Below are 9,094 nucleotides of genomic sequence, written 5' to 3' on the forward strand. Positions count from 1 at the left end.
CTCTTTCATTCGGTCTGGTATTCATTTGGGGGCGGTGTTACGGATCCTGACAGAGGCGATGTCCACAAAGGAACACTAACACAATTAGTAACGAACCATAGAAATGATCCCTGCAAGTCTTACAGCGCTGTTCTAAGGCTGTTCCGGGCCAGGGGGTGCCCTCAGCATGGTCCGAGTGTCTGGGCAAGAACCAGAGACGCGGGACTGCTTCCTCTGAGCCGTCGGCCATGCCCCAGCGCTGTTCACGCTTGTGACCCTGCAGGCAGCTGGCTCACTGGCACATCTCCAGGATGGGACTTGCTAAGGGAAAGGTGAGATGAACACTGTCCCCAAAGAGAAGGGAAATATGACCCAACTCGCGTAAGAGCCTATAATTAGTCCGTCATGAATCTCCTCTTACGTGTGCACCATTTGTGCAGCAAAGACTCCGAGATTTGGGCCAAGCCCAGTGTGGGCACTTTACGAATTCTGAAAAATGGGGCGCCGGGGTGGCTCAGGCGATTGAGCGTCCGACTCTTGATTTGACTCAGGTAGTGATCCCAGGGTTGTGGGATCGAGCCCCAAGTTGGGCTCTGCACTGAGCGTGGAGCCTGTGAGAAGAGATTCTCTCTCTCCTCCTCTCTCCTGCCCCCTCCCCTGCTCTCTCTCTCTCTCTCTCTCTCTTTCTAAAATAAGAAGAAAAAATTATTCTGAAAATTGAATAAACTAGAGACGTTCACTTCGTGCTTCAGCCTTCTGCTTCCTGCCTTTGGGACCTTTGATGACCAGGACCCTTCCTCCTGGAGGAATAACAGCAATAGAGGTAATAATGACAAGGGTCATAACAGCGACAGTCATGGCAATTCCTTCTCTCCTATGGAGGTCACCTTGGGAGTACAGTTTGCAGGAAAGCCAAGTGGTAGAAAGTGTGGTCTTGTTTGTTTTGTGCCCTATTTTAGTTAATTGCAAAATCTTCCTGCTAGCGATCAGCTTCGAAAATACAGAATTATCATAGTGTTACATTCTTATATCCTTCAGTCTGTATCCTACACGCTTTTTTGAACTCTGGATTTTCATGTCTTTGCACAATATTTTGTGCCATTTTCTCAGCCCAGAATTCTACATTCCTTAAGCCAACATCTCGGTATTCTCTGTCCCCTTCAGGGAATCGATCAGAAGATGTCTTGGAAAGTGGCGTTTACCACCTCCCAACCACCTTCACCTCAACACCGTTTCCTGGGAGACTGCTAGGACCAGTGTTTCCCAAGATACTATGGGGCTGCTTTCATAGCACAGATGGCCTCCAGCCAAAACAAAACAAAACAAACAAACAAAAACCATTGTTATTTTAGCAAAATATCCAGCTGAGCTGAAGCCACAAGAGTTGTGTTGTAGATGATCTGTTCCCTGCAGGTGTTCTCCAGAGAAAAATGCGATGACTCAGGGGTGAGATCCTGGGAGCCAGTGTGGAAGCTGATAAGAATTGTGAGCTCCCTTTGCCCCCCAGCCCCCACCCTGGGCGGGTCCAGAAGGGATGAGAAAGGGCGACACCGACACCATGGTGGGCTGGGGCAACAGGGATCCTGCTGGCAAGAGGGCACCAGAATAGGGTGGCCCAAAAGGAACTAATCACCTAAGGGCTCAGGATCAGAGAACAGGGTAGGAGACAGTATACCCTAAGCCAAGAGCAAGGCTCTTTCACCCTTTCAGTGAACAAAACCCAGGAGATACCGGATGGGTGGAGGCGGTGGTGGGGATGAAAACTTTGTTCTGAAGCTGAGGACTCGGACTTGGGGTCGGTGGCTGAGACCATCTCAAGCTGGGTCTGTGGGTGCCCCAGTTTCCCCTCCCTCTGTTGTCTACTGCTACAAAAACCTGCACGCCCGGTGGCCACAAAGCCCCAGGGTCATACCCCAGTAAGGACTAATTGCTCTCGTGTATTGAGCGGTCAGCCAGGCAACTCTGCTGATCTCGGCCGGGCTTGGCCAGGTGGTTCTTCTGGTCTCAGCTGGACCTGTTCACTCGGGTGGCGGCTGGCTGATTTAGGATGGCCTCGGCGGGGACGATGAGGTGACTTGGGGCTGCTCCGTGTGGCTCTCATCCCCCCTGTGGGACCAGCGGGTAGGCGGACATGCCCTTCGTACTGGAGGAGAGGGCGAGGAATAAACTGGAGTAAAGGTGGAAGTCCTTCGACAGCCTAGGTTCGGAACTGCCACGGGTCCCTTCTGCCACGTCTTATTAGCCCAAGCCCGTAGATGCGAGAGATGAAGAAAGAGACCACACCTCTGTAGGAGGGAGACAGCTGCTGAGTCACCCAGCAGAGGGTGAGACGCGCAGCCGGGGTGAGGCGGCCCCTGGCTGTGGTTGTCCCCGCGGTGAGGCGGTGGGGACGAGGTCTGTGAAGATGTCGGTGGCCGGCCCAGGGGCCATCTCTGCCCTTCCTCCAGCCTCACCTGCTGGGCCCTGTTCTCCCTCCTCCTTCCACCTGTTGCCTGGTACTCGGCAGCTATGCTGTTATTCTAAGGAAGGGGAACTAGCAGTGGGACAGGATTTGTGCCATAGCCCTTGGGTAGCGGCTCTGTTGAGAGGGTGTCGAAGAAGCTTCCTGGGCCCGTGGCTCCAGAGAGAGGTTTGCGGAGCCAGGGAGCCGGGAGGTGAACGCAATGCCTGTCCTGCCCGGGAAGGATATCGTGAAGCGTGGATTCCTGAAGATCTTTCATCCCACAATCAGGACCTGAGAAAATTCCCCAGACTTCCATGTGTTCTAAGCAAGGATGGCTGAGGATGGGGTGAGGACAGGGGATGTTCTTGCCTTTCCTATTAAAACTGGCTTAGTTTCCTCTAAACCCCGTTGTGGGATTTCTTTCTGGAAGGCCTTGGTGTGGGGGGGCGGGGGGGGGGGGTCTTGGTCCCTGCAGTGTCCCAGAAGCCCGCGAGTTGCAGCCTGATGACCCTGGCCTGGCGGGCACCACTCCGAATGGCCGCCCGCTCGCCCACCCTCTTATTAGCTCCTCATTTCCGGAGCCGGTGCTGTCCCAGCCTCCAGGCCTGCGCCAACACAAACAGGCCTCGGGTTTCCATACACTGCCCTGGTTCCAGAGGAACCGGTGCTTTCCTTCCGACTTCCCTCCTCGCCTTCCCCTCGCCACCCACCTCATCCCTTCTCCCCCTGGCGAGCAGTCCCGGCCTCCTCCCTGAGTGGGAGGAAGGATCTCGGAAATGTGCCCGGAGCTGGCAGCTCTAGTGCTTTCCACTTGGAGGAAATGCTGCATTTTTCACCTTTAACCCAGAAAAATATGGTTCTCAGAATGCTTGTTTTTAGCACTGTGAGTTCCCAAAGGAAGAAGAATAGAGAGTGGGAGAGGCTCCCAAGCCCTCTCGGCTCTGACAGCCACCCCCCTGCCCCAGAAGGCCGTGCCTCCTCGGATGGGGAGCGCCCGCAGCAGCCTGCAGAGGCCCAGCTGCTGGGGAAAATAAAGGCAGAGAATTCCAGCTCCGAGTAGAAAGACGATTAATCTTTTAGGAGAGAGGACTGGACAAAGCATTAGCCCCTCCACACTCCCTTCATGGCCTCTTCTAGCTCTGGCCCGGGCTGGCAGCATCCGGTAGCTGCCGTTGAGGACGGGGGTGGGGGTGTGGGGGTGCCCTGTGCCAGCCCAGACCCTTAGCTGATAAGCATGTGCGATCAGTTTCTCAAAGGTCTTAGTGGAAGTGACAGGTTGTCACTCTGGAAGTTCGAGCTTACAGGTGGCTATGTTCGGGCAACGACACGGACTGGCTTCTGGGATAGCCCCCGTGGGGAACTGCACTCCAGTCTCATGTTCACGTGTTCCATCTTAATGACGGTCCTCCTTTGATGGCGCCCAGAGCGGATGCGCATGGCCTGTTTGGCTTGGCAAGACAAGCTGGCCAGAAAGCCTGGCACCTTGCCCGTGGTCCTTCCATGAGGACACAAGCATGATGCTTCGTTGTGGAACTTTCCTACCCCTTACCCCAACCTGCAGTCAGACAGGACCAGCTCAGCGGCTCCAGGATTCTTCCGCGGCATTCTGCTCTGTCCTCAGGTTAGTTGTCACAGGCAGCATAGTCCCGGGGGTGAGGGGCCAGTGCCCAAGTGTCCGCCTGCCGCTTTCCCATCCGAGCCCCGAGTCTGCCTTCTTCCAAAGTTCTCTTCTCTCAAGGACTCCGGTTTGAATAAATGTGAAAGCAGAAACCAGAGCTATTCCATCAGGGTGGGATTCAGGGACCCCCAGGATGCAATGAGGTCTGGGTTTGAAGTTTTTTTTCCCTTCTCACCTCCGCCTCCTCCTCCACAAATAACCTCCAGAACCCGGGGGAGTTGTTGCAAACTATTTCCAAGCAGCAGCGTGCTCCCCGGGGCCCCGGCCAAGAACTGAAAGCACAGGGCAGGCAGCGGAGAAAGCTCGCTGTCTCTCCTCCTCTTCGTGTCTGCCTTTGCAGAGACGTCTTTGGTCCTAGAAAGGCTCCTGGGAGCACTTGTCTTTTCCTGGAAGGATGTGAGAGGAACACTATGTCTCAGTATTTGGGATGAGGTCGCAGCTTTCTATTTGTCTATCTTTATCTTGCTGACCTGCTCACGCTCCAAGTGGCTTACAGAGGCACGGAAATCTCTAAACACGTGGTGCGACCTCCCCCAGTGTCCCAGCTGCCCACCTCCAAGCAAGAGCCCCGCTTGGGGCTATGGCCTCCTTGGACAGCCCAGTTATGGGGCTGTAGCTCCGACTTGGATTGGAATGTCTCTGAGAAGAAAGGCCAGGGGAGCTCAAGAAATTTGCTCAGATATCCTCATTTAGCCACAAAAGTAACAGGCACCGGGCCAGAGGATCAGCTGCAGAAAACCCTGCTAGGCTGCAGGAAAGCAGAGACCAGGTGAAGAGACTAGCAGACCAAGAGAGTGTGGAGGAGAGCGGTATGAGTTCAAGGCTGCCCCGGCTGCGGGCGTCCTGTGTTGTCACTAGCGTCAGCTCCAAAGGGCACCTGGCGGAGTGTGGGCGTGATATGGGGGCACTGTCAGAGCAGAAAATGTACCCGCTGTTTGTCCGAGTCACGTTTCTCCAGCCTCACGAATGAAGGAAGCTGGGGGACAGACTGGTCCAGCCCCTCAGGACTGGGGAGGTAAAATGATTTGCCAAGGGTTGGGAGTCTTCTTTACGGTGACAGGACTGCCTCTGGCCTGGCAGCCCGAAGCCCTTGGGGTTTGTTCAGAGGCTTGGGGGCTGTTAGGCTGGAGGGAGGCCAAATGATCTCTTGGGGCCTCACATGCATTGCTTTAGCGCTCACCTTCGCAGAACGTGCCAACACACGTTTGCTTCACGAGCATTTGCTAAGGATTCCCTCGGTGGGAACCGACCCCTGGATGAGACACGGGTGAGCCTACGAAGGACAGAGAAGACCCAGCTCCTCAGATCCAAGTGTCCCCCAGGGCTGTGGTCTCGTCTGGCACACTCACCGGCCACCTGCTCCTTCGAAGCGGTCAGGAGACTTTCTTCAAGACCCGGTCCCTCCTGTGAGCGCTCCTGATTCGGCTGCCCATCGTGGATAATCTTCCTTTCTATGAACACAAGTCAACTGATGGGTAACCTAATCGTGGGAGTGCCATCCTGTCACATTCACACTCCAGGGAGTGAGATTGTAGCAGCCCGTGCACCAGGGGCGAGCATCTTGGGGGCCATCTTAGAATTCTGCTGGCTAGACCCCATCAGCCCTGACTACCGGGCGGTGCTACCTCCCACACAGCGCTTCACCGGAAACCAGATTTGTTTTCCTAAGACACGTTCATGTCATGTGCTCTCTCAGTAAAGAATGCGCCACAGCCTGCCGCGTCCCTAGACAATGAGTCAAAGGCTCCTAGGATAAAGGGACTTCTATTCCCAGAGGGTATCAAAAGATTTCAAAATCCCTGTTTATAGTTCCTGAAAGTCCTGTTTCCCGTGGGTCCAGGGACTCTTACGAATAACGGAGGGCCCGGGATGGGGTTCAGCTGCTGGTGTGGGTGCCCCGAGGACTGGCTAAATTGAGCCAGGCAGCTGCCTTTTCCGACGGCCACCCTGCATGAGCCCTGAGCAGCCCCCACTCCCGAGCTCCCGCTGGCAGCCCTGTCACCTTAGAGGAAGTACCGTGTAAGCAGAACTCTGCGTTAGGTCAGAATCTTCATTAGTCAGTTGGTATAAAAGACTACATTTTATGGCATAGAAAAGTTGGGGAGCGCTTGAGTATAATGTGCCAATGGTTCCTAGTGTGAAATCTGAGTGTTGTTTTTTAGTCCCAGCCAAATCAATGCCAGACATCTTTGCCTGGCTTTCGAAGTCATCCATTATTTAATGAAAATATGAATAGTATGAATAAATTACGGACTAAAGGAATTCAATAAGGACTAAGGAATAAGAAATTTAAATAATATTTCCATACGCTAGTGTTACATATCCATGAAAGAACAATGCACATGAATATTCTATTGATATGAAAAAAGATTTTCAAAATATGTTAAATAAAAGAGGTTTGAAAACAGAATACACAATATAACCCTTTTATATATGCACGCATATACACGTATATGAAAATGTGTAAATATTTACATATACACATCCACATAGGAAAAATGTCCGAGAGGATAACAGGCAAAGTGTTAAAAATAGCTAATGCTGTATAAGAAGATAGCGATTTCTTTCCCATTTCCTTTCATTTACTTTCTAGTTTTTCTTCAGTGAGCCAGTAGTAAATATTTATTGTTTTGGCCACTCGAAATTCTACCTCTCTTCTTTTTGGGGGACTCTGTGTGGTTTTTGTAAAAGTGACCTCTGAACAGAACTTCTGTCCAGCCACATGACCAGCCCATGGACGGACACGTGACACAGGCCAGGCCCACCAGAGTCCTCGCCCATCATGCTGGGAGGCCACTGGAAAAGGCAGTTGCCTGTAAGCTTGGAGGAGCCTGACCCTACGGGCCCAGCTCTCTGGGGTCATCTGACCTGAGAGAAGAAAGTTCTGGATGTAGAGAAGAGACGTGTTATCCCCAGGTAAAGTGAGGGTCTACAGTCCCGTGTGGCCTGCGCAACTTACCGGGACTCACCTACCCATCAGGTAAATGTCTGAGAGATGCCATAAGGGTTGTCTTCTGGAGAAGCAGATGCGCAATTCGGGGAGGTGAGGTGGGGACAGAAATGGATCGCCTGGTTATGCAAATTGTCACTTGGAAGAATACAGAGAGCCTAACCCAGAGAGAAGGAAATCGATTTCCAGACAGGGAGGAGGTGCGGTGGTGGTGGATGGTGGGCAGGAGGAGGGCTCGAACCTGTTGTCACTTCAGTCAAGGCTATTTATCCTTTATCCACTGCTGTCAAAGAGATATGAGGATAAGAGCAAATTTCCTTGAGGAGGAACACAGGGTCACCACGTTCAACAAATACTTGAGGACCTCTGGTGAACAAACCCTCCCTGGCTCACCGGAGAAGGAGCGCCTTGGGCCACCACCTTGTCTGAGGCACAGCAATTCCGGGAGGACCCCCTGTCTTTCCATGGTTGGAGACTATGCCACAGGCGGATCACCTCTCTGTAAAATAACGTAGTTCTTATATCCTGGAAACATGGTAGGCCACGTATTGGCTTTTCAAGGTACGGTTATTTCAGGACTATTTATCAGGCTCTTGGGGTGCGTCTGATACTGTGCCGTGCTCTGTGGATGCAGCACTGAGACGCTCAATTTCTGTGTCGAAGAAAGCGTTAGAACCGTGCTCGGTGAGCGGAGGGGGTGGGGGTGCAGGGAGAGGTGGGGGTGCTGTGCAGAGGTGGGCTGCCTGGAGGGGTGGGGGTGCCACACAGAGGTGGGGTGCAGGGAGAGGTGGGGGTGCCGTGCAGAGGTGGGGTGCAGGGACAGGTGGGGTGCGTGGAGAGGTGGAGGTCCTGGGACACTGGAAGAGACCTCCCTGAGCCAGCAATGCTTTAACTGAGACGTGAGGACGGAGACAGTCACCCAGGTGAAGAAAGGTGGAGTCCAGCGTCTGAGCAGGTGGGAACAGGCCCCGTGGTTCATCTTGGCAGGCCTCTTGCCGTGTAACAAACAGCCCTCTGGGTAACTGTGGGCCGTAGCCTAAGGTGCATCTTATCCGTGTCTAAGGCATTTACACCTTTGAGGTGCCGGTCACAAAGAGCCGTTCCTGAGGCTTCTGGAGGGATAGAGTCACATGTAAGAATCTCACACCTATTCTGTTGGGAGCATCACATACACTATGGGAATCCTCACGACAGCTTTGCGAGAAGAGGTTATCAAGACCCACTGTTCAGAGCGGAGGAGATCGAGAGGTTGGTAATTCCCCCAGGGTGGCCCAGGTAGCAGGTGGTGAAACCAGCTGGGAGCCAGATGTGCGCGGCTCAGGCAAGCCAGCCGTCGCCTGGTCTCACGGGAAACCCCGTCCACCGCCACAGGAGAGGAAAGGAGCCACCAACGGCAGAAAATTAGACTCGAGGTTCATTTGTGAAGGGTGTGTGCCATTGGCTGTTGGTAATTGGGCAATCTGGGATTAGGAGGGTGCACGTGTCTTGCACTCTGCTTCTTCAGGGCCTCCTGCCTCTCGAATCAGAATCCGCCCTGAGGACCAGGTGAGTGGGGGGCGGGGGGGTGTGCAAGCACCTGCAGGGATAGGAAGACAGACAGCGGCTGGGGCTCTGGCCTTGGAAGGCTGTCTGCGGCGGGAGACGCGAGGGCCTGCTTCCACAGCAGTGATAAAGCTGGCTGGGGTCACCCGGGAAGCAGATTTGCATCTGAGCTGGGACCTCAGACTCGTTCTCACCTTTCAAAGGTTCAGAGAGAATCTTGAGCAGCCAGGACACTTCAGTTGCACTCATTTTAACCCGATTTCTGCTTCCCAGTTTTTACCAAAATCCTCCTCAAAAGCTTTTCTTGTCTCTTTAATCTGAAACTAATCACTCTGGGATAAAATCATCTCCAATTTAATCCCAAATTAGTTCAAGACATCTCTAGTTACATCAACTTCGCTGGTTCTTAGAGACCGAATAAATACTTTCAATTCAATTTTTCTGTCAGTCGCTCCAGGGGAAGGGCACTGGATCAACTTCATAGGCCATTCAAAACTAACTT

This window comes from Panthera pardus, unplaced genomic scaffold, assembly GCF_024362965.1.
Source record: "Panthera pardus isolate Hobbes unplaced genomic scaffold, ASM2436296v1 HiC_scaffold_2, whole genome shotgun sequence".
Taxonomy (NCBI): Eukaryota; Metazoa; Chordata; class Mammalia; order Carnivora; family Felidae; genus Panthera; species Panthera pardus.